The sequence below is a fragment of the Schistocerca americana genome, chromosome 2, assembly GCF_021461395.2.
Source record: "Schistocerca americana isolate TAMUIC-IGC-003095 chromosome 2, iqSchAmer2.1, whole genome shotgun sequence".
NCBI classification, from domain to species: Eukaryota; Metazoa; Arthropoda; class Insecta; order Orthoptera; family Acrididae; genus Schistocerca; species Schistocerca americana.
This window is the reverse complement of record NC_060120.1, coordinates 958,007,239-958,033,717: the sequence shown is the minus strand read 5'-3', so window position 1 is coordinate 958,033,717 and position 26,479 is coordinate 958,007,239. Positions and strand designations below refer to the sequence as shown.

Genomic DNA, 26,479 nt, shown 5'->3' with positions numbered 1-26,479 from the left:
TCGTTGTTGATGAGCTTCCTTCCCTAACAGCATCACCCACGGTTTTGCAGCCTTGTTCAAACTGTTGACACCGTTTTACTATGGCCGCATCCGGTGCTGGATTTCGTCCATGTAAAGAAGCCAGAGCTACATGGTGAATACGTGTGTAGTTTAGACCTTTTCCCCACAAGAATCGCACTGTTCCGCGTATTTCAACTTCGGATTACGTTTCCAGTTGCTGCACCATTTGACTCCCATTGTGGGATGCACGTCTCATCCGTACCGCAGCATTACTGTGACTGCGTCCGCGGCTCGTGGTCTTGTGGTAGCGTTCTCGCTTCCCGCGTACGGGGTCCCGGGTCGATTCCCGGCGCGGTCAGGGATTTTCTCTGCTTCGAGATGACTGGGTGTTGAGTGTCTTTCATCATCATTTCATCCTCATTCACTCGCAAGTCGCCGTAGTGGCGTTAAAGAACTTGTGGAGCTGCGGCCGAACAGCCCCGTGAGGGGTCTCCCGGCCACCAATGCCATACGCTCATAATTATTACTGTGACTGCAGGAAACCAGTACTCTGACAACGCGACAATCGTGTTGAGCAATGTTCTTTGCTCCGGACGACGTGAGTATCTTATTTCTTGAAGTCCCCTCGCAGAAAGAATTTAATTATTGACTTTGTAGTTGTGACGAGATTAACGCTGTCTCACTGGTCGAAGCGAAGCTGATGTCCCTCAGTTAGAATGATTGGAAGTGTAGCGGAGCAGAAAATTAATATCTGTCGGACAGTATGTGTTTCCGATTAAATCTGCCGAGCAGTTCGTAATTTGTTCCACTCGCCTCACGTTGCCATGTCGGACGAAAAGAACGTTGCAAACTGTAGGCAACTTCTATGGAAATCCGGGCATGGAGATAGCAATTAAAGCAAGGTGGTTAGGATTCAGAGACAAGAGAGTGAGGAGTAGGATTAAGGTATATCTCTCAGTATACTGTCCAGGACAGAACTACATGCAGTCATCCCACTTAAGGAACGCAGATCCATGTTTCCTTCGAAAGACTTGTATGAGGTGAGCTATTAACAGGAGAATTCAGTATATGTTTCCATATCCTTTTAACAGTTTCGATTATTTGGAAGAGTAAGTCTGGAATACAGTGGCAACCGCCATGGTCGTTAAGTGCAGCGAACAACGGGATACTTGTTTTCATAGTAACTTGCTTGGCTCGAGAAAGACTGAGGAACAATGTGCCGCATGTTTTCAGCACAAAAGAACTTACCTGTAGACCTGCGTCCACCCGACGATTCACACATTATGCAAATTCCTATGACTGCTCGACCTGCCACAAGCAGTTCACCTACAAAATAACGACGAAAGTTCAAGAACACACAGTTTATACTATTCTCGGCAAGTGAAGTCTGTGGAATCCTGCCCAGTCGTCTCTTATAGGGTGCCTAGGAAGCTACTAAAAAAAAAAAAAAAAAAAAAAAAATGGTTCAAATGGCTCTGAGCACTATGGGACTTAACTTCTGAGGTCATGAGTCCCCTAGAACTTAGAACTACTTAAACCTAAGAAAACGGGGGATCTGTTAGATGACGATCAGCTTTGCTTTAGGAAAGGTAAAGGCACCAGAGAGGCAGTTCTGACGTTGCAGTCGATAATGGAAGTAAAACTGAAGAAATATTAAGGTATATTCATAGGATTTGTAGACCTGGAAAAAGCGTTCGATAATATGGTGCAGGATGTTCCACATTTTGAGAAAAATGGGGGGAAAGGTGGGTAAAATGCAGTATATAAAAGAACCAAGAGGGAACAATAAGAGTGGAAGACCAAGAACGAAGTGCTTGGATTAAAAAGGGTGTAAGACAGGGATGTAGTCTTTCGCTCGTTCTGTTCAGTCTATACTTCGAAGAAAGCACTTTCTTTCTCATTTTTCTGTAAACAATTCGTGGAAGTTGGTTGGTTAGAGGACAAAACAGCGACATCAACGGCTTAGGGAAGGATAGCGAAGAAAGTTGCCAATGTCCTTTCGTAGGAACTATGACGGCATTTACCTGAAGTGATTTAGGGAAATCACGGAAAACCTAAGTCAGGATGGCCGGACGCGGATTTGAACCATCGTCCTTCCGAATGCGAATAGAGTGTGCTAACCACTGCGCCATCTCGCTCGGTTTCGTGGAAGTATTTTGTAACCAGATGATCTATTAAATTGATAGCTGCGTATTATTGACACTTGTCCGCACCTACCTCTTTTGGAATTGGAGTTATTAGAATTGTTCTTGAGGATGAAGATATGTCACTTATCTCAGGTCTTTCAGTGGTCTGTCAATTTCTTCTCATAGTATCATATTTGCCGTCCCATCCTTATTTACTTCTTCCGTTTCTGTACTATTGCCTTCAAGTTCATTTCCCTCGTACAGTCCTTTCACATTCCTTCCACCTTTCAGCTGTCCCTTCGTTGCTAATGAAGATGATGATGTTTGGTTTGTGGACACTCAACTGCGTGGTTATCAGCGTCCGTATAAATTCCCAGTCTTTTGCACTGTTCAGTCTCGACATTTTGTCAAATGGTGATGAAAGGATGGGTGCAACACAAACACCTAGTTCCGGGGCGGAGAAAATACACAGTCTGACCAGTAATCGAACCGGGGACCCCGTGATTCAGAGGCAGCAACGCTAGCCACTGGACCATGAGCTGCGAACTGATTAATACTGCCACGTCATTTGAGCTCTTGACAGTAATATTGGTGCTTCTCTTTCTTCAAAAGCTCTCATTAATTTTTCTGTAGGCGCCATCTGTCTTTCGCCTACTTGTGCATGCTTCTACATCTTTGCATTATTCGTCGAGCCACTGGTGCTTAACCATTTTCTGCGATATCTGATAATCTCATTTTTAGAGGTCTGTATTCCCTTTTGCCTGCTTCATTTGCTACTCCCCTTGTTCGAGAGAGAGTTACTTCATCGAAATAGCGTAGATTTCGAGATAACGAGGCAATCCGCCAACAGATGTAGTCCCTAGATCGTACCCTAGTGACGCCAAGGACATAAAATAAACATTGCTGGATCCAAAAAGCGATGGCTTGCTGATTTCAGGAAAACTGTTGGATAACGACAGCACTAGATACGGAACCGAGTGATGTGAAACAATATGGTGGATGACTGCATTCAGCAAAGGATGGATAATGGCTAAAAAAGGACGTAAGATACAAAGACGCAGTAGAGAATCTTTCTCTTTACAGTGGTACTTGAAGCACAGCTGAACTGTCCAGGTTCCCATGTCTCTGTTCGGAGTGCACAAGAAGCGGTGTTCGCATGGCAGCATTCTTCCGTTGGTACCAAGAACTGGACGTCAGATCATTGTCGGATATGTTTAATTGACTACTAATAAAAAGACAGCTTGCTAGTGGCGGGATTATCGACACTGCCGACACTAGTAAACACTTATCGTTACGGAGGGCTTGGCCAGAAACAAGAATAACCAGTAGCATTGCACGTCATTAGTGTCGGGTCACGTGACTTCGCTCGCTTGCTACTTGGAGAGTCCATATTGAATTTCACATATGCTATTGTTTCTGTATTACAACTTGCGTGTTATGAGCCGGCCGAAGTGGCCGTGCGGTTAAAGGCGCTGCAGTCTGGAACCGCAAGACCGCTACGGTCGCAGGTTCGAATCCTGCCTCGGGCATGGATGTTTGTGATGTCCTTAGGTTAGTTAGGTTTAACTAGTTCTAAGTTCTAGGGGACTAATGCCCTCAGCAGTTGAGTCCCATAGTGCTCAGAGCCATTTGAACCATTTTTTTGCGTGTTATGACAGTTTGTCGTTTCACGGAAATGACCCGTGGAAGACATCACGGACGTCACTCTTGGTACGATTTGTTAAAATTAAGTGTAAGTTAACGACAAATAAACGGTTAAAAAAACTCTTTAAGAGATTCTAAGGCCGAGTTTCGAATGTGAATGGCGTGGTGTTGTGGTTAGACATGTGATTTTGGTACTGGAGGAAGTAGGTTCACATACTGAGTGATGGAAATTTTCTTTTCATTTTTCAGGTTATTTCTTATTCGTGTAACAGAAGTATGTTCTGCAATGTTCAGTGCCACTTACACACACGAGCATGCTCTCTCAGGAACAGGTTTCTTCGATTTTGTGACATCAGGCCTGTTAATAAACCAAATATGAAACTTTCGCAAGTGAAAAGACCAGCAGTGATAACCACGTTCTAGTTTGTTACGAATGCTTTGCTGTTTATTCCGAATATGTCGCAATTTCCGAAGACACCTTAAATCGTTGCGAGTGAAACAAACAGCAATCATTTTTCTAGTTTTGTTTCTCAGAAATACTTTACCGTTTATTCCTAAATGTCGCGATTTCCGAGGGTGTGATTAGGCAGGAACCTAAGAGCGCAGGTTAAATTGATGCAAGTGAAACGAGCAGCAATGACGTTTATATTCATGCTTGTCACACATATTTACCTACGATCGAATCGTTAACAACACTCAAACGAGCCGTGAAGACAAAAGGTCGCACCACAGAGCGAGTATGGACTTCGTGCAAAATGAAGCATGTACAGTGATGTTATGCTGTCCGACTCTGATTTTACCATAATTTCCATATTTCACGTTTTACGTCTCGGTAAATAATAATTTAAAGACAAAAAATGCACTGTAACTGTTGCAAGTAACACTATTCGTCAAGACAGCCGATTCAATACAGTGGCGGCTATACAAATTACAAAAACGTTTTTGGCGAATCTTTTACACTACGTGAATGTTACAGAAGAAGTCAGTCACACGAGAACTCACATATTGAAAATATGAACAAAATTTTATTTCCTCCTTTTTCTTCACAAAATGTATTGGGAAAATAAAGTGTTCCATGAATCATATGCTGAGAAATTGTTCTCGCAGTGTGTAAGGTGGGCATGTCATTTTAATTTTGTAAGTTATCGATGCACACCTCAGAGAGAGAACAAGCTATATTACTGTTAAACAATCTTTGATCTTGTTGTGGCACAGTCTTTGCTTCTGTGCAGACTGTACATTCTTAGTTGAAGTGTGGTACGTGATGGATGTATACAATAGTGCTGTGTTGATCTATGATTGTATCTGTTAGATTAAAGATTTAATGTAAAGCATAGCAAGGATGAATATGATGTGGATAGCATATTGAAAGTCGAAAAGCATATAATTTTTTTTTTAAAGGAGAAGAAGTTTGAGGTAAGACTGCAGCACTGCGCAGCTATTCCGTCGGAATGGTTATTGTCAGGTAGTTAACTTCGTTCACCTACTCAGAGCTGACAGAAAGACCACCCCGTATCCCTGAGTCATGCATCAATATATCAGGTGTTTAATCTGTTTGGTTTTTATAGAAATTCTCTGTTAATACTGTACCATTTTTAATTTATTGTTCACTTTGTTAAGCAAAGTATTGTTCAGACCAATGTTATGTGTGAAGGGAGTTGTACTCTGTCTTTTTGAATACATACTGCATTCTAAAATTTTTGTCTTGGAATACCATTTCATAGGAATAGTTACTCTCAACATCCCACTGTTTAAAACAGGTTTATCACTAGGCATTACCACACTGCACCATGTGTATCCAACAGTGTGAATACTGCTTGGAGCCGCGCGGGATTAGCCGGGCGGTCTGAGGCGCTGCAGTCATGGACTGTGCGGCTGGTCCCGACGGAGGTTCGAGTCCTCCCTCGGGCATGGATGTGTGTGTCTGTCCTTGGGATAATTTAGGTTAAGTAATGTGTAAGCTTAGGAACTGATGACCTTAGCAGTTAAGTCCCATAAGATTTCACACACACACACACACACACACACACACACACACACACACACACACAATACTGCTTGGAAATTTTATTTAAAAATAGAAACCTAGCTTAGCCGCTGCCTGATTGATGATTGCTGCTGTGCTTTCGAGAAATCTGCTACAATGTTGTCAAGACGCGTGGTAAGTGAAAATTTTAATTAGGGTCAGAAATTGTTTTACTTCAGCTGCGCATTTAATACACTGAAGCGCGCAAAGTATCTGGTATAGCCATACGTATTCAAGTACAGAGATATGTAATCAGGCACAATACGGCGCTGCAGTCCGGAACGCTTATGAAAGACAAGTGTCTGGCGCAGTTGTTAGGTCGGTTACTGCTACTACAGTGGGGGGATTTTCCCGTACGATTATTTCACAAGTGTATCGTGAATACCTGGACTCCGCTAAAAACATCAAACCTCCGACATCGCTGCGGCCGGAAAAAGATCCTGCAAGAGCGGGACCGACGATGACTGAAGAGAATATTTCAACGTGACAGAAGTGCAACCCTTCCGCAATTTGCTGCAGATTGCAATGCCGGGCCATCAACAAGGGTCAGCGTGTGACCTTCAACGAAACATCATCGACATCAGCTTTCGGAGCCCAAGGCCCACTCGTGTACCCTTGATGACTGCACGACACAAAGCCTTGGCACTTCAGCACCGACATTGGACTGTTGATGACTGGAAAAATGTTGCCTGGTCGGACGAATCTCGTTTCAAATTGTATCGAGAGGATGTATGTGTACGGGTATGGAGACAATCCACGGACCCTGCATGTCAGCAGGGGACTGCTGAAGCTGGTGGAGGCTCTGTAATGGTGTGGGGCATGTGCAGTTGGAGTGATGTGGGACCCCTGATACCTCTAGATACGACTCTGACGTGTGACACGTACGTAAGAATGAACATTACTGAGCGTATCTGGGATGACTTTCAACTTGCTGTTCAGAGGAGATCTCCCCCTCCCCCGCCCCCCTCCCCCCCCCCAACCACCATCATACTCTTACGGATTTATGGACAGCCCAGCAGGATTCATGGTGTCAATTCCCTCCATCACTATTTCAGACATTAGTCGAGTGCATGCTACGTCGTCCTGGGGCACCACCGCGTGCTCTCGAGCGATCTGCATAATATTAGGCAGGCGTGCGAGCTTCCTTGACTATTCAGTGTATGAAGACAAGTTGTATTAAGGTCAGTTACTGTTCAGTTCAAATTGGGTTCTATTTAGTCAAAGGTTAGCAGACGAGTTTATGTTGGATAACAGTTTGTGGGTATATAGTTTTGTAAAAACGTATGCTTCTTATATAGTGGGAGGTAAATTTGGACTAAATTACATACAGACACACATAGTGGGTAACTTACAAACGTTTTACATGTAAACATTCAGCTTTCGTTATGTCTCCGACAGCGCCCACAGAACACCGAAGATAAAAATGTCACCGCACGACGGTACACAGGCTCATTGGAAATGTCCTGTTGTGTGTTGCTAGTCTGAAATGCTATTGATTATTTACATTCCGGGCCGAGCTGTACCTAATGATAGCCGCGCGGGGTAGCCGTTCGGTCTAGGGGCCCCTTGCCACGGTTCGTGCGGCTTCCCCCCCCCCCCCCCACCTCACCCCATCGGAGGTCCGAGTCCTCCCTTGGGCATGGGTGTGTGTGTGTGTGTGTGTGTTGTCCTTAGCGTAAGTTAGTTTAAGTTAGATTAAGTAGTGTGTAAGTTAGGGGACGATGACCTCAGCAGTTTGGTCCTTTAGACCTTACCACCAAATCCCCAATCTTCTAATGATAGGTGTAGTAAACAGACAGGCTGCCGGTGGAGGGGTGCGCAACGCCGGTGGAGAGCGGACAGTGTGCCGAGGCCCGCGCGGCGCTCTCTCACGTGGCGCGACCTCGCGCTAACAGGTCACGTAGGCGGTCTCACTTTATCTGTTGAGCACAAGTAGCCCGCCACGCCACGTCAGCCGCCCCACACACGGGATCGCCGGCCGCCGCCGCGTCCCACTCGCCCTGAGGCCAACACCGGCTATTCTGCTCGCGATTGTGTTCACCGCGCTCGTGCTGGATACAGTAGCGCGTGCCGTAAAATCATATTTGAAAAACAAGAGACAAGTAACAGCGGAGCAAAAAAATGGTTCAAATGGCTCTGAGCACTATGCGACTTAACTTCTGAGGTCATCAGTCGCCTAGAACTTAGAACTACTTAAACCTAACTAACCTAAGGACATCACACAAATCCACGCCCGAGGCAGGACTCGAACCTGCGACCGTAGCGGCCGCTCGGCTCCAGACTGTAGCGCCTAGAACCGCACGGCCACTCCGGCCGGCAACAGCGGAGCACTTACCACTAACTACGGCTTCTTGACGTGAAAATAAGGAAGGTTCATCTACAGGATGTCTCATAATTAACAGCAAAAACTGAGACTGGCGAAAGTATACCATGATTGATGCAAAAACATTCCAGTAACTCGCGTTAGCAAACGAGCGGTATTTTTTTAAATTCTTTATTCAACAAATAATATTGAACCATGGACCTTGCCGTTGGTGGGGAGGCTTGCGTGCCTCAGAGATACAGATAGCCGTTCCGTAGGTGCAACTACAACGGAGGGGGGTCTGTTGAGAGGTCAGACAAACGCGTGGTTCCTGAAGAGGGGCAGCAGCCTTTTCAATAGTTGCAAGGGCAACAGTCTGGATGATTGACTGATATGGCCTTGCAACACTAACCAAAACGGCCTTGCCGTTGTGGTACTGCGAACGGCTGAAAGCAAGGGGAAACTACAGCCGTAATTTTTCCCGAGGGCATGCAGCTTTACTGTATGATTAAATTATGATGGCGTCCTCTTGGGTAAAATATTCCTGAGGTAAAATAGTCCCCCATTCGGATCTCCGGGCGGGATCTACTCAAGAGGACGTCGTTATCAGGAGAAAGAAAACTGGCGTTCTACGTATCGGAGCGTGGAATGTCAGATTCCTTAATCTGGCAGGTAGGTTAGAAAATTTAAAAATGGAAATGGATAGGTTAAAGTTAGATATAGTGGGAATTAGTGAAGTTCGGTGGCAGAAGGAACAAGACTTTTGGTCAGGTGAATACAGGGTTATAAATTCAAAATCAAATAGGGGTAATGCAGGGGTCGGATAATAATGAATAAAAAAATAGGAGTACGGGTAAGCTACAACAAACAGCATAGTGAACGCATTATTGTGGCCAAGATAGACCCGAAGCCCCCGCCTACTACAGTAGTGTAAGTTTATATGCCAACTAGCTCTGCAGATGACGAAGAAATTGATGAAATGTATGATGAGATAAAAGAAATTATTCAAGTAGTGAAAGGAGACGAAAATTTAATAGTCATGGGTGACTGGAATGCGAAAATAGGAAAAGGGAGAGAAGGAAACATAGTAGGTGAATATGGATTGGGGCTAAGAAATGAAAGAGGAAGCCGCCTGGTAGAATTTTGTGCTGAGCGTAACTTAATCATAGCTAACACTTGGTTCAAGAATCATAAAAGAAGGTTGTATACATGGAAGAATCCTGGATATACTAGAAGGTATCAGATAGATTATATAATGGTAAGACAGAGATTTAGGAACCAGGTTTTAAATTGTAAGACATTTCCAGGGGCAGATGTGTACTCTGACCACAATCTATTGGTTATGTACTGTAGATTAAAATTGAAGAAACTGCAAAAAGGTGGGAAATTAAGGAGATGGGACCTGGATAAACTGAAAGAACCAGAGGTTGTACAGAGTTTCAGGGAGAGCATAAAGGAACAACTGACAGGAATGGGGGAAAGAAATACAGTAGAAGAAGAATGGGTGGCTTTGAGGGATGAAATAGTGAAGGCAGCAGAGGATCAAATAGGTAAAAAGACGAGGGCTAGTAGAAATCCTTGGGTAACAGAAGAAATATTGAATTTATCTGATGAAAGGAGAAAATATAAAAATGCAGTAAATGAAGCAGGCAAAAAGGAATACAAACGTCTCAAAAATGAGATTGACAGGAAGTGCAAAATGGCTAAGTGTGGATGGCTAGAGGACAAATGTAAGGATGTAGATGCTTATCTGACTAGGGGTAAGATAGATACTGCCTACAGGAAAATTAAAGAGACCTTTGGAGAAAGGAGAACCACTTACATCAATATCAAGAGCTCAGATGGAAACCCAGTTCTAAGCAAAGAAGGGAGAGCAGAAAGGTGGAAGGAGTATATAGAGGGTCTATACAAGGGTGATGTACTTGAGGACAATATTATGGAAATAGAAGAGGATGTGGATGAAAATGAAATGGGAAATACGATACTGCGTGAAGAGTTTGACAGAGCACTGAAGGACCTGAGTCAAAACAAGGCCCCCGGAGTAGACAACATTCTATTAGAACTACTGACAGCCTTGGGAGAGCCAGTCCTGACAAAACTCTACCATCTGGTGAGCAAGGTTTATGGGACAGGCGAAATACTCTCAGACTTCAAGAAGAATATAACAATTCCAATCCCAAACAAAGCAGGTGTTGACAGATGTGAAAATTACCGAACTATCAGTGTAATAAGTTACAGCTGCAAAATACTAACGCGAATTCTTTACAGACGAATGGAAAAACTGATAGAAGCCGACCTCGGGGACGATCAGTTTGGATTCCGTAGAAATGTTGAAACACGTGAGGCAATACTGACCCAACGACCTATCTTAGAAGAAAGATTAAGGAAAGGCAAACCTACGTTCCTAGCATTTGTAGATTTAGAGAAAGCTTTTGACATTGTTGATTAGAATACTCTCTTTCAAATTCTGAAGGTGGTAGGGGTAAAATACAGGGAGCGAAAGGCTATTTACAATTTGTACAGAAAGCAGATGGCAGTTATTAGAGTTGAGGGGTATGAAAGGGAAGCAGTGGTTGGGAAGGGAGTGAGACAGGGTTGTAGCCTCTCCCAGATGTTATTCGATCTGTGTATTGAGCAAGCAGTAAAGGAAACAAAAGAAAAATTCGGAGTAGGTATTAAAATCCATGGGGAAGAAATAAAAACTTTGAGGTTCGCCGATGACATTGTAATTCTGTCAGAGACAGCAAAGGACTTGGAATAGCAGTTGAACGGAATGGACAGTGTCTTGAAAGGAGGATATAAGATGAACATCAACAAAAGCAAAACGAGGATAATGGAATGTAGTCGAATTAAGTCGGGTGAAGGTGAGGGGATTAGATTAGGAAATGAGACACTTAAAGTAGTAAAGGAGTTTTGCTATTTGGGGAGCAAAATAACTGATGATGGTCGAAGTAGAGAGGATATAAAATGTAGACTGGCAATGGCAAGGAAAGCGTTTCTGAAGAAGAAAAATTTGTTAACATCTAGTATAGATTTAAATGTCAGGAAGTCGTTTCTGAAAGTATTTGTATGGAGTGTAGCCATGTATGGAAGTGAAACGTGGACCATAAATAGTTTGGGCAAAAAGAGAGTAGAAGCTTTTGAAATGTGGTGCTACAGAAGAATGCTGAAGATTAGATGGGTAGATCACATAACTAATGAGGAGGTATTGAATAGAATTGGGGAGAAGAGGAGCTTGTGGCACAACTTGACTATAAGAAGGGATCAGTTGGTAGAACATGTTCTGAGACTTCGAGGGATCACCAAATTAGTATTGGAGGGCAGTGTGGAGGGTAAAAAGACCAAGAGATGAATACACTAAGCAGATTCAAAAGGATGTAGCCTGCAGTAGGTACTGGGAGATGAAGAAGCTTGCACAGGATAGAGTAGCATGGAGAGCTGCATCAAACCAGTCTCAGGACTGAAGACCACAACAACAACAAAAACAACAACAATATTGATTCATCAAAAAATATGGTTCAAATGGCTCTGAGAACTATGGGACTTAACATCTTAAGTCATCAGTCCCCTAGAACTTAGAACTACTTAAACCTAACTAACCTAAGGACATCACACACATCCATGCCGAGGCAGGCTCGAACCTGCGACCGTAGCAGTCCCGCGGATTGATTCTTCATAAGCCACCACCTTACACGTTAGTGGGTCTTAACTATCTACAATGTTATTATTTTCTTAGCAGCATTTAGTGCTATGTTTCAAATTTTCTACTTTACTACTTACTACAGGATATGAGGATATAAGTTACGCTGTGGGCAAGTGTCACTATCTACTGATATGCTATTCTAACTATCCTAGCAAGCTAATTCCTGCAACGTTACAAGCGTGCCAGTAGATCTATAAACCTACTATTTTTTGGCCATGCCCACCCAGCTAACCCCAGTGGGCGTGCCCCTGGGCCTGGGCTGGCTTTAACTAGACGTCGTTGCAGGTACTGTTAGCGATTATGCAAAAAACATCCTACTTAAAACTACCTAACTGCTATTAGTCATAATTAGTGTGCTATGAGTCAAGCGTTTGCGAGGTACACTGATGAGCCAATACATTATGGGCGCTGTTTATCGTGAGATTGAATTCCGCCTGGTGGCGCTAGGGCCTGCGACGCGGTAAGAAAAGTATACAGGGTGTTTCAGAAATGTTGCACCAAATTTGTAGGGTAAGTGGGGCACATTATGAGGATTGAGAATTGCACAGCAACCCACGGCTGGAAACGTCGTCGTACGCGAACGTGAGGATTTCCTGATTCCAGTGCTAGCCAGCATACGAGGAGCACGGAACAACATACGAACGACGAATTTCCAGACATTTACTAAAGGTATGGAATAGCTAAGTGCAATGTGCGAGCCGCTGAACACATTTATCGAGAGCGCTTCCCAGAGAGACATCAACTCACCAGTTTATTTGTAGGTCTGCATCGAAATTTGTGCGAGTACGGGTCATGAAGTGGCACGGCTAGTGGGGACAGGGCACTGTCGCCGCGTCGGTCGTTACGGAAAAAAGTGTTGGATGCAATGGAGACTAATCCAAGCATCAGCATACGTGTCGTTACCTCGGTCGTACGAACGTCTTGTAGCAGTGTCCAGCGAGTCCTTGAGCCTTTCATCTCAAAAGCACTTGTGCTTTTCGAACATTTGTTTCTGCAACAAAGCGGCCGCATTGTGCATTTCCCAACTAATGTGCTGTTCACTGATGAGGCCACATTAATTAAGGATGGCAAATTCACTCACCACGGTGAGTATTTGTGGGCACCAGAAACATGCCACGGTGTTTGGCACCACGCAGCTCAACATAGCTCCACAGTTAATGTCTGGTCGTGTTCGGTCAGCGACTGCTTAGTCGGGTCGTACCTTCTCCCACTCCACTTGTCCACCGCGAACTATCAGATCTTTCTGGAACAGGATCTTCCCGGCTTGCCTGGAGGTGTTCCAGCAAATCTGAGGCGCGCATGTGGCTCCAACTTCATGAGGTACTTGCTCATTTTGAAATGGCTGTTCGTAGTTTTTGAACAGATAATTCCCGCATCATTGGATTGGGCATGGTAGACCAGTTCCCTGGCCCTCATCCCCACCGGATTTATAGAGCCTTGATTTCTTTCTGTGGGAAGCCACGGAATCTCTCAAGTATCGCGAGCTTGTGGAGTGTGAAATGAATTTCGTCCAAAGAACCATCTGCACAGCTGCTTTAATCAGCACCCAGTCTGCTCGAGCATGCCCGGCGGTCGGTGCGTGGCGGAGGGAACATTGTACCAGTACTACTCATTTCCTTTCGTGTTCCACTTGCAAACAGAGCGAACGTAAAATGACTGTCCATATGTCTCCGTATGAGCCCTAATTTCTCGTTTGTTACCTTCTTGGTCCTAACGTGAAATGTATGTTTGAGCCAGCAGAATAGCTCTGCAGTCAGCTTTAAATGCCGATTGTCTAAACTTTCTCGTTAGTGTTCCTCGAAAAGATCGTCGCCTTCCCTCCAGGGGTTCCTAGAGTACCCGAGGTACCTCCGTGATACTTCCAGGTTGCTTCTATGTATTCCTTTAACCCAGCCTGGTGAGGGCGCAAATACTTGGGCAGTGCTCAACAATACGTCATACTAGCGTTCACATTTATAGATGAACTATACTTTCCTGAAGTTCTCTCAATAAACGGAAGTGGACCACTCGTCTTCCCTACTAAAGACCTCACACGCGGGTTCCATTTCATATCACTTTGCAATTTTACTCCCATTTATTTAAACGCCGTGAGTGTGTCAAGCAGGACGCCACTAACGTCGTATTCGAACATTAAAGGTTTGTATTTCCTACTCATCTACAGTAACTTACATTTTCCTACATTTGGAGCTCATCACATCAACTACAAATATTGTATAACTCATCTTGTATCCTCCTGCAGTCACTTCACGACGATACCTTCCACTACATCAAAGCAGATTCCTGCTCACTCTGCCCGCCAGATCATTTATGCTTACAGAAAATAATAGCGGTCCTATCACACATCCCAGAGGAACTCCCATGATTGCTTGAGGATCATCCTCTAGTCCAATGTTGGGCATTGTGGTACGTACATGATGAGGAACGAGGACATTTTGTTGCTGATGTATGAGGTCTAGCGCGCCATTATACTTCAAGATGGACTGGTCGAGCAAAGGCCTTTACCCTGACCACCATGATCACCTGAACCCGTCGCTTTTATCTGTCTGGAGTCACCTCAAAAGTGAAGTGGCCAACACTCATGTCGATTTGATAACCGGGGGAGCAAACTGCAGAGTCTCGTCAACATTTGTGGGATGTTTTGCGTGAATTTGAAAACATTCCAAACGCAAGGGCGACCTGTGAAACACCTCATTTAACAAGAACGAGTGTATAGTAAGTTGTAACATGTAGGGTAGCTGGGGTTAAAGCCGCAAATGAGGTAAAAACCGCTCCGAGGTTTTGTACTGACTGCCATTGATTCAGTTGCTGACCATCAGGTGACAGGTTTGTCTCATTGCAACCCACTGTTCCACGAAAGTTCGTCCCAGCAGTTCGCCCTAGAAGTCAGAAAATGAGGTAAGTCTGTTTTTAACTACTTACATGTAACTTTTATGATAATTTACTTGAACGTCGTGCAATGTAGGGTTTTATAAGAAGAATCAACGAATTACTCGTTAACAGTGCTACATTGTAGCTTCCAATTCTCATGTAAATAATTGTTCCAGTTGGTCCTCAAAATCAACAATGAAGCACTTGTCAGGCAATGGGTAAATGGGATTTGGGATAACTCCTCCGCATTTCCCACAGTGTGACAACTTTTCAATGATAACCCCAGCAAAAGATGATTTTCAGCACACAGTGCGTGAGATTATCTCACCTAAAGATGTAATTCTTCTGTGTAAAATAAAGAAGTAGGGGCAACTTTCTGGCAAACGCATTGAAATGTGTGCTTCTAACGTCGAAGCTCAATAAAGAAGAATGGAAGAAGAATGCGTGGGAAAAGAAAAGCTTGCTACTGAGAATGAAAGATGTGCCAAAGAGAGAAAAGAGTGTGCTATAGAAACAAAACAAACGTAAGCTAGTTTTCATTTCATCAAGACAAAAAAGGGACGAAAACTTATCAAACAGCCCGCTGATTGTTCTTCATAGTCAGATTCAGACTCCATGACAGTAGCTGTGATATAGATCTTGACTTACTATTTGACGAAGGTGTATCCGAAGAACTAGTGCCTGGGATTTCAAGGAAGACTCAGAGGACCTAACAAAGTAGTCTATTTACTAAGTAATTATACAGCTTAGCTCCAGTAATTGCACTCTTTCATGTTATCCTACAAATCCTCCTTTCGTGGAGAAGAAAGTGTTGTATTATTTTTGTATAAGTATTTTTGAGCCCTGTTGTATTGGGTAATTTCAATATTGTATTGAGTAACTTGGCTACAATACAAAAATATCACAAAGGATTATTTCAAGTGTTTTTATTAAGCAGTCATCCGTTTTCATACATGCCTATCTTAAACATGGTAAAATTTAGCTGAACCTTAAATTTCTCTGTAATTGAGAATTTGGGATTTGTATGGCTTAGAGGTAACAACCCAATCAATGACTTCAATTTGAAATCGCGGGAAAATACATCCCTCATTGACCACAATATTAGAAAAACTGAAAATTGTTGGGTTTTACCCCCATCTGTCCTAACGTGCTGCAGCAATACTGTTTCCTTGTAAAGGTAGACCATGGGTGACATTTGACCCCGGTCGGACGGGGAGTTAATCCAAAAGCTTACAATTTAAACGCATTTGTACTAATCAGGACATAAGTCAGTGACGGCTTGTAGCCAGACATTTGCAGTTATGTTGCAAACGGTTCGTTTAAAGATCGACGTTTACTAGAAAGTTTTTACTTCTATTATTGTATACTTTCACCCATGTGAGTTTTCGGCATTAATGATGATCCTTTCTGTCTTACACGCATCGTTCATGTCCCATGCAACGTATCAGTTACCACCTGCAACAGACGGGTTACGATAGTCTTATTCTCCTTTTCTCGTCATTTCTGCCGTCTAGTAAGGAGACCGATTTTTCAATGTTTTTCAGATTTTATTTAATTATTTAACTTTGTAGCCGGATGGCCTTCCTGACTTCACAATCGCCAAGGTAACCTAAGGGAGGAAAGTTGTGTGCACCGTCTATATGTGAATCGTGTATGTGATCGTGTTTTATCTGCTTGTGTATTGTCTTATCTGAGGCGGAATTTGGGAACAAGTCCAGCATTTGCCTAGACGACTGTGGGAAACCGCCCAAAAATCACGATCAGACTAGCTGGAGTTGCAGCCCACGGTCGTTAATCCGCCGGAAGCATTTGATCTCGTTCTGATTAATCGCAGCCAACGGTCTTGCCGCAGTGGTAACACCGGTTCCCGTCAGGTCACCGAAGTTAAGCGCTGTCGGGCTTGGCAAGCACTTGGATGGGTGACCGTCCGGCTTGCCGAGCGCTGGTGGTAAGCGGTGCCCAGTCAGCCCTTGTGAGGCAAATGATGAATTACGTCGTCTGGTAGAGGAGGAGGAGGAGGAGGAGGAGGAGGGGAGGAGGAAATTACTGTCTAACGTCCCGTCGACAACGAGGTCATTAGAGACGGAGTACAAGCTGAGATTAGGGAAGGATGGGGAAGGAAATCGGCCGTGCCATTTCAAAGGAACCTTCCCGGCATTTGCCTGAAGCGACTTGGGGGAAATCACGAAAAAACCTAAATCAGGATGGACGGATGCGGGTATGAACCGTCGTCCTCCCGAATGCGAGTCCAGTGTACTAACCGCTGCACCACCGCGATCGGTGCTGCGTCTCGAAAACTTAAAACGGCCGGGAAAGCGGTGTGTTGACCACCTCCCCCTCCACATCCACATCCATTAACGCATGTAGGCCGAGGATGACACGGTGTTCGGTCAGTACCGTTGGGCCTTATGAAGGCCGTTCGGACGAAGTTTAGTGTTTTAGTTCTCTTTTTATTAACTGGCCTAACTCACATGCTTACCCCACTACGTGTTACGATACACGAGCAGGTCAACAAACGAGTTGTGATAGCAATAAAATATAAACTTACAATTTAAATTATTTGAATGATTCTATGTATGTATTGTATGACGCAAAATTTTGTCACAGCATGGTAGTAATTTATCGTCTTTGAGGTTGCGGCATATGTTGGTGTAGCTTATGACGTGTGATGCACTTGGTGATGCACTTGACCGAGTCGAGGATATGAAATACCTCGTTGTGGAATGCCAAAGTCTACAAACAAATGGAAAACGTTTTGGATAGTCCATTTCGTCCAGCAGTGGCCAGGTTCTTCATGGAACATTTCGAAGTACAGGCACTCAACTTGGCATCTTGGAACCTAAGGCGCGGTACAGATATGTTGACAATAGCTTCGTTGTGTGGAGCCATGGTGAGGAACAGCTCGGTGACATCCTGACACCTGGACAGTCTCATACAAACATAAAATTTACCATAGAGGTACAAACGGACCAACAGCTACCCTTTCTTGACGTGCTGGTCACAGGGGATGATGAAAACCTGGGGCAAAGAGTGTATCGAAAGCCTACACACACGGACCGATACCTGAACTAACAGTCACGTCACCACCCAAGCCAGAAAAGAGGCATGATTAATTCGCTCGTAACGCGAGCAAGACAAATATGTGAGCTGGAGCACCTCAGACGCGAGGTGCAACATCTACAAAGGGTTCTGAGGAGCAATGGGTACTTCACAGGTGGTCACAGATTCAAACACAAGGGCAAGTGACACTTCCGGAAAAGAAATGTCGTGTTCGGCCTTTTTGCCATACATTCCCAGAGTGACGGACAGAATCGGACGTATACTGTACAAACACGGCGACTATTTACAAACCGACAAAGAAGATCAAAGGTTGTCTCATATCGGCAGTGTCGAGAATATACCGCATAACGTGTAAATGTGGAATAAGTCTGTGTTGCAAATGACTTTACGATCAATCACAAACCAGGATCACCTAACATATGCGCCATTGCATGTTGGGGCAGGTGGAGGAATCGGTCGTGGCGGAGCACTCGCAGTATGAGACCGAACACACAGTAAAATTAGCCGACACGGAAGTTGTGGCCGTAGAGAAGAGCTATCTCAACCGCTTGTTCAAGAAAGCTATAGAAATATACAAGCATGAAAATAGCTTCAATGAGAAAGAGGAAACCCTCAAGGTGAACGGAACCTGCATTCCAGCGCTGCATGAAAGACCAATGCAGATAGTAATGGGAAAAGCACACCGGAAATGACCATGGGAAAGCCCTCGGACGTTGGCGTGCCAGGTACATATTGAAACGTCCCCTTATAACAACTATACAAGACTGTGCTGAAACTGACACACAATATTTTGTTAGCGCAACGCAATCTGACTTTCAAAAATCCCTACAAAAGAATGGCCCTGACTAACATTAACCTATAAGTTTCACAAATCACTTACCTCACAAAAATCTTCGCTACTCAAGCTACTGCAATACAGTGAGCGCCACTACTGCCAGCTAAATAAAAGATTCAAAGTACTGAAGGCACTAACTACTGATAGGCATAGTTAGCAAATGAAAGATTTTGATAGAGAACAACCAATGTATTTACCTAAATAGTCATAATATATATAGCAGTTCATGACAAATTTCAAAACTCTGCCATCTCTCTCCCCACATCCACCACTGCTGGCGGCTCACCTCCAACTGCGCAACGCTACGCGCTGTTCACAGCCAGCTGCCTCACACTACAATGGCGAGTATTACAACAATGCAAAGCAGCCACAGACTGCACACAGCACAGCCAGTGATTTTCATACAGAGGTGGCGTTACCAATAAAAAAACCTAAACAGCCTACTTACATAGCGCTGTTCACATCCAGCTGCCGCTGCCCAACACTACAATGGCAGACAACAATGCAAACTAGACACAGACTGCACACAGCACAGCCAGTGATTTTCATACAGAGGTGGCGTTACCAATAAAAAAACCTAAACAGCCTACTTACATAGCCCCCATGCTCCCCACAAAAAATTTTACAAATTGGTTTGGGCAGTGGCCAATACAGATTTGAAAAAAATTTTCATAATTACAATAACAAAGAAATAAAATGCACACGCTTATTGATACAATGTTGGTCAAAAGCTAAAATTTTGTCACAGTCCATAAAGACAGTCCTGATCATTCATCATAATAGTAATTACAGTTTTTTTCGCAAAGTCTCATTAGTAAAAGAAATTGCACACAGAAGTAGTGGATTTCCATGCAGTCTTGAAGAAGTAGGGTTGTCCTTCCAACGGAAAGACAGCGCTGACTCTCGACATGCACACAGGTAATGGGCTACAACAGAGCAAACCCACAGCAGAGTCATTCGACGTTTTGAAGAATATTGGTAGGTAGGTCATCACAGAGCGGACCCACTGTAGTCCTGGTAGAGATTACGGTATTGTTGGGTCATCAAAGGTGCAGACCCACTGCAGTCCTTGTAGAAATAATGGTATTGATGGATCATCAAAGATGTAGACCCACTGTAGTCCTTGAAGAGATGGCCAGCAGCCATCTGTTGTGACTGTGCAGGTGCACAATCACCACTGAAGAGTCTTGCGGATAATATAGCAAGTCCATAAACCACCACTTGTCCACTCACAAAAAATTTGTTTGACATGTCCTTAGAACCAGCAATGCTGTTATCCAGTCCCTTGCTGAATTATTAACACACGTGCAAACACTATCAGTCCCTACTTCTCACATATTGTCCATATACTATGACCAATGGAAATGTGTGCAGTGAAATGAATGCTTACAAGTTACTTAGTTTGATAAACTGGTGTCAATTACAATTTTATAACATGAGAATACAATAACAAAGGTACAGAACACATCATTAAAGAACATAACAATACAGATAACATTTGTAGTAAAACAGGCTTTACAAAAGAATAGAAATAGACATATACATCAATGTTACAGGAATTATGAGATAAGTACATACATAAAAGATCCGAATAATTGTTGAAACATTGACTTCACACATGAGCATTAAAACAGAACAGAATTAATAATGTCTAACATCTTTACAAAGAAAATAACATATTATAAATGCAAATTATATTTGAGGATAACAGTATTCCTCATCATAGTGAATGTAGCTTAGTACTAGAACAGAAAAAAATTTCTATGAAACAGTACACAGAGACAGGAAGAAAAGAAATACACAAGGGTACACAAATACATAGCATAATAATACAAAAGGAAAGGACAGGGTTTGTTTTACTGCAGTATTTTGCAAACAAAACTTTCTTTACTTCTTGGAGATCTCCCTTCATTCATCATTATTCCAAAAAAGTCCTATCTATACCTGCTTTCTGTACTTTTCTCGTATAGCCTCTCAGTGCATTTCTTCAAATTCATCGCAACTCATTCTCTTATAGGCTACCCCCTCTTAAGCTAACTTAAATCTACTGAGCTCAGATGCTAAACTAAGGGACGAGGCAATGCAGCAGCACAAAACAATTGACACAAACATCAAGGACAAAAAATTTAAATAGGCAAAGCAATTGCAATATTACAACTAATGTAAGGCACTGTGCAGCAAACAAGAAAAATAAGTGCGTAGTAAACTGGCTTAACAGCGTAATACAAAGTCAAATTCAGTAACATTATGCCTGGCAAACAGCAGCAGCAAATAAAAAAAAACATATATCTAAACATGACATAGCTCAAGCAGAAAAAATAGTACACTAATGACAACAATGCAGACAAGGGAAATGTATATTCACATCTTAATGTCTATGTAATTAAAGTGGTGCACCACAAGAAGTTATTCTACCAAAAAGTTACCAATTACTTGAAAAGAAAATTATGATTGCAGTTCCTCTGAAGGTAAATGTCATTTTGTGCTCCCTCATTTTTTTGAAAAAATTATTATTTACTCAATCTGTAGACAGAAAATATTTATATTAGTACATCTATAAAATTTTATTTTAACCAATGCTGCAGTGCAGCTAGAAACTAGATATCAAATGAAATAAGCAACTATGTACAAAGTAAAGCATAAGAACATCATTCAGTAGTCATTAGGCATTTCATAAGTTAGTAGAAAAATTTCTCAACTAGAGAGACAGTAGTCATAATCAGGTGTATAGACATAAAAATATTTCTCGTCATTTCATTAGGCAATTTAGTAAATATCATAAATTAAATACTCTACAGTGTAATCATGTTTTCAAGTTTGAGGGTGTCGTATTTACGATGCTTTCTACAAAGGAATGTCGATAGCGAGGATAATGGCCTCCCCCTTTTTTTTGTCTTTTCTACCTGTGCTCTGAAAAGGCACGCGCTAATGGCTTTTTCTCCAGGCGTCTGACACAGCTGGGTGCCCACGACGCATTACGTGCAGGTGGTGACTTAATTTTCTTACGGAAATATTTACGACAGCAGTTTCCGCTACAGTGGCAGTCTCATATAAAAATATTCACAGGTTAAGAATTTGCGTTACAAATCTGTAGAAACAAAATCCTGTAAATATAACAGCGTCCAAAAAATTTTCGTCGGCATTGTGGTACATTCAAGCATTTACACACATTTCATAATTCTTAAAGTACGATTCTTGGTTTCCAACAACCGTTTCCACAAATCAGAGTCCCTAAACACTACTTATTATTCCTTACCTCATTATACATATACATATTCGTCGACACTTCTTCAATATTTCATCATGAGAAATACGTAGCATAATAAACATTCCTCAACAACATAATACACATCCTCGTCGTAATAATAACATCATAACACCTCAGTCAAATCTCAAAAACGTCGTAGCTTTCTGCAATAATTTCAAACCCTAAGAAATATTCTCTGCTCATTTCAATAATGTCATCTACCTCAAACGTACTTTAAAAATCATCAAAGCTCTCGTAGTATCACAATGGTTCCGAAAAATATGAGCAGTTCACAAAGTACAGACAAAATACAATTTCATAAGTGTGAAGTTACCCAACTGTGTAATTGTGTAAACATGTGTCACTGATGTAGCAAAAAAAATGTTTATCTCTCAGTTAAATGATCAGATAGCTGTGTAATTCTGTGTTAGAGAAATATGGTACCGATGTGTAAAGTTGTATAAGCAAATACCATATTAGCTAGGGCTCCTTGTGCTTGCCAAACACATGATACACAAAGTAAGCGTGTACCCCCCTGAGGATTAATGTAATTATACCCTCAGGTGTTACAGATTACAGCAATGAAATGAAATGTATCACTGAAAACCTTTGCATCATTGTACTTCAAATATCATTAAAAATAAATGTTTTAAGTACAAAATTAATCACTCAAATACGTGTCCTGTAGCGCTAAATGTGCGTCTTGCTGTAAGATAATCTCTGTGGAAGTGTCGTAGTTATTGTCCTCTGAAAGCTAAGTTCTGCAGAAGTCAATGTACTTACCTCATCATACACCAAATTTCAAGTAAACCAAAATGTTGCATTAAAATCTCATTAGCAGTACTGGTAAATGTTCTAAGTATGTGAGCCTTATAGTCGTTACGTAATCGTGCAACAAACAAGCAAGAATGCACACGCACAATAACACTGTGTCGTCTGTCCACAATAATAATGCATTCGTAATTTCAGTTTAAATAAGTTCTCTTGGTTCTTGACTGGATATTTAACTTCAAACATTGTTGTATGTTAACAGATTCTAAGTCTGAGAAAGCATACTAGCAATGTAAAGTGAAAAGTTATATGGCAAAGACAAAGTTAAAAAGCAGATTATCTTTCAATAAACGGTTTTAGATGTGAAATGTGGTGTAAACCTTTACTCTTCCTAGTACGCAGAGTTTCAATTTCAATGCAATTATCATGTGGTGTATGTCGGTAAAGAATACTGGAATTTTTCTCAAGGTTAGCGTCTATGTTATTTTTCTCTGAGCCAGCCGGCGCACGCGGCTGCCTGTGGTGCGAGTCATTGTCTGTTCCTTTGTTGGCGCGCGTCGTTATTGGGATTAGGAGCCCTAACTTCTACAAATTCGCCTTGCCGAGAGGGCCCAGCCCTGTTTAAATCCCGCGAGTTCTGATGCAATTCAGGTCTGTCATTACGATCACATCGTCTGTCGTCATGTCGGTAGTTCCTGTAGTTTCTTTCTTGTCGGTTAAGTGGTGGAGAATTTCTCCCTGAATTGTAACTGCGCGCTGGACCGTTGCGTCTGAAGTTATTCTGTCTCCCTTGATAATAGTTATTTTGGTTCCCATATTGTCTGTTTCTCTCATTGTTTCTGTGATAGTCATTACCGCGGAGAGGTGATCTTTCCCTGTAATTATTACTACTCTGCCAACGGTTGTCATACAGGTGGTGTCTGTTTTGGTCACGATTTGTGTTGTGAGAATAGCCTTGTCGTGTCCAGTTATTATTTCTTTCATCGCGGAATTGCGACGGATGTGACTTGCAATTGTTGTGTTCCTGTTTTCGCGTTCCGCGATTGTCAGTGTCAATTTCTAATTCTTGTAAGAGTCCTTGAAAAGCTTCAATGTCGTCTTTGCAACGTCTTGCCAAAATAATGTGTCGTAAATGTTCAGGCAATTTGATTAAGCAAATGCGGATAAGTTCTGAGGGGCTGTATGGGTTTGACAGGTACTGATTCTTGTGCAACATGTCTTCAAAATATTTCATAAGACTGGAAAATTCAGATTGTTCGAAACGTTTCATCATTATTATGCTATGTTTTACTCGGTCTTGTGTAGCTTGAGACCAATATGCTGAGAGGAAGGCATGATAAAAATCTCCTTCATTGTGGCAATCGTGAATGACCGATCGCATTCTTACAGCTGGTTCATTCTCTAAATAGCCACACATAAATTCTAATCTGTGTTCTAATAACCAGTTGGGAGGAAAACAATGAGAGAATTGATGGAGCCATGCTTGTGGATGAATGTCGTTGGCAGAATTCTTAAACGTTTTGAATTTACGTGTAGTAATGAACAGCTTATAGTCAAATTCATCATGTCGGCGAGTCGCATATCGGTCATTGTTACGTCGTTTCGGCGGTTCCATTTCAAAATTCGGTGCACCTTGCCAATTTCTTTCATAATTTCCGAAATGCGCTGTGTTATTATTTTGTGGCTGTTCCGTATTTGTATGTCCCTCTTCCCATATTGGGGCGCGAGTGGCCTCTGAAATACGTAATTCTTGTATTACCTGAGTCAGCTGATCTTGTACTTCCCGGATTTCTCTTTGGTGTTGCGTATTAATTTGATTCTGATTTTGTTTGAATTTCCTATTTTGTTCGCACTCTTCTGTGTCATTAAAGACTACCAGTTTTGTGTCGTTCAGATTATCATCTACCTTAGTAGATAAGTTAGTGAACTGATCCGAAAGTTCGGCTACTTTCTCCGATAGTGAACACATTTCCTCAATGTGTTTTTCTGAACCAAGTTTCAGAGTGTCCATTTGTGTTGAAATCGAATCTACTGTGTCCTTTAAGTTTTCCTGAGTTTTTGCAAGTTGCGTAACCGAATCGGTAGATGCAACTGAGTCAAATTTAGCTTGCAAGGTCTCATGATTTTCATGAACAATAGTTTGCAGTTCTTTTATGGCTGCTTCGTGATTCTGTAATGCATTTTCATGCCGCGAAAAAATAGGTTGAAAATGCTCACAAATTTGTGTTTTTACGTCATTACAGACTTTTTGACATTTCGATTCAATGTTATGTAACTCAGTAGTTAAATCTTCACGTGTTTGTTCAAGAGTTTGTTCCAATGAGTCTAACTTTTGAAGCTTTTGCTGTGCTTGTCTCTGATTTTGTTCCATTGTGTCTAACTTTTAAGATTTTGTTCCACTCTGTCTAACTTTTTAAGATTTTGTTCCACTGTGTCTAGCTTTTGAAGATTTTGTCCCATTTGTCTCTGATTTTGTTCCATTTGTTGCATTAATTGCAATAATAATGTATTAGTGTCTGGAATCTGTTTCTCTATGCTTTTTGGCAGTGCATTTTCACCGGCAACATTCACATTTTGACAAGCAGAAAATGTGTCTTGACTCATTTGAAAAAACGGTGAGGACCCAAAACCTGAATCTACAGTATTTGCAAAATTGTGTCCTGTCATTTCGGATTCCTGAGGCGAGCTGTTGCCGAGCGATCGATAGATAATGCTTCCCTGTTCACTACCTGTTTCACTGTCTACGGCATTGTTTGCAGCCCGCTCCATTTCCCTATGCACAGTTACCAAATTACTACTTTGAACATCTGTTAATTCATTACACAGTGGTGCTGGTAAGCTACGCTCGTCGTCACTATTATTTCTCAGTTTACTTTGGAGCCTAGTGTTACGTTTTCACACGCCATTATTGTCACAATATTTCACACGATAACACAGAAACGCACAATTTGAAGGGCAAAAATAAGAGAACACATTAACATAGCACTGAAAATAATATCTAGTTAATTGCAAGCGCAGCTGCGAAATACTTGGTGCAAATCTAAATGCATGCCACAACTGTGTACAACAATGAAAAACTACAACTACAAAGGAAATTCTCTCAACAATTACGCGCTAGCAATAAACAATAGCTACACTAATTACACAAACTACAAGAAAAAAAAATCAGAAGATTCCAGTGAGGTATCCTAGGCTAAGGGTCGACATATGAAACGTCCCCTTAGAACAATTTATACATGACTGTGCTGAAACTGACACACAATATTTTGTTAGCGCAACGCAATCTGACTTTCAAAAATCCCTACAAAAGAATGGCCCTGACTAACATTAACCTATAAGTTTCACAAATCACTTACCTCACAAAAATCTTCGCTACTCAAGCTACTGCAATACAGCGAGCGCCACTACTGCCAGCTAAATAAAAGATTCAAAGTACTGAAGGCACTAACTACTGATAGGCATAGTTAGCAAATGAAAGATTTTGATAGAGAACAACCAATGTATTTACCTAAATAGTCATAATATATATAGCAGTTCATGACAAATTTCAAAACTCCGCCATCTCTCTCCCCACATCCACCACTGCTGGCGGATCACCTCCAACTGCGCAACGCTACGCGCTGTTCACAGCCAGCTGCCTAACACTACAATGGCGAGTATTACAACAATGCAAAGCAGCCACAGACTGCGCACAGCACAGCCAGTGATTTTCATACAGAGGTGGCGTTACCAATAAAAAAACCTAAACAGCCTACTTACATAGCGCTGTTCACATCCAGCTGCCGCTGCCCAACACTACAATGGCAGACAACAATGCAAACTAGACACAGACTGCACACAGCACAGCCAGTGATTTTCATACAGAGGTGGCGTTACCAATAAAAAAACCTAAACACC

The 26,479-nt window shown here is 42.2% G+C and overlaps 1 pseudogene; it reads left to right on the top strand.

Annotated features, from left to right (window-relative positions):
• The first annotated feature begins 16,502 nt into the window (after nt 1-16,502).
• On the top strand, nt 16,503-16,620 carry LOC124597242 (annotated as a pseudogene).
• The last annotated feature ends 9,859 nt before the right edge of the window (nt 16,621-26,479 follow it).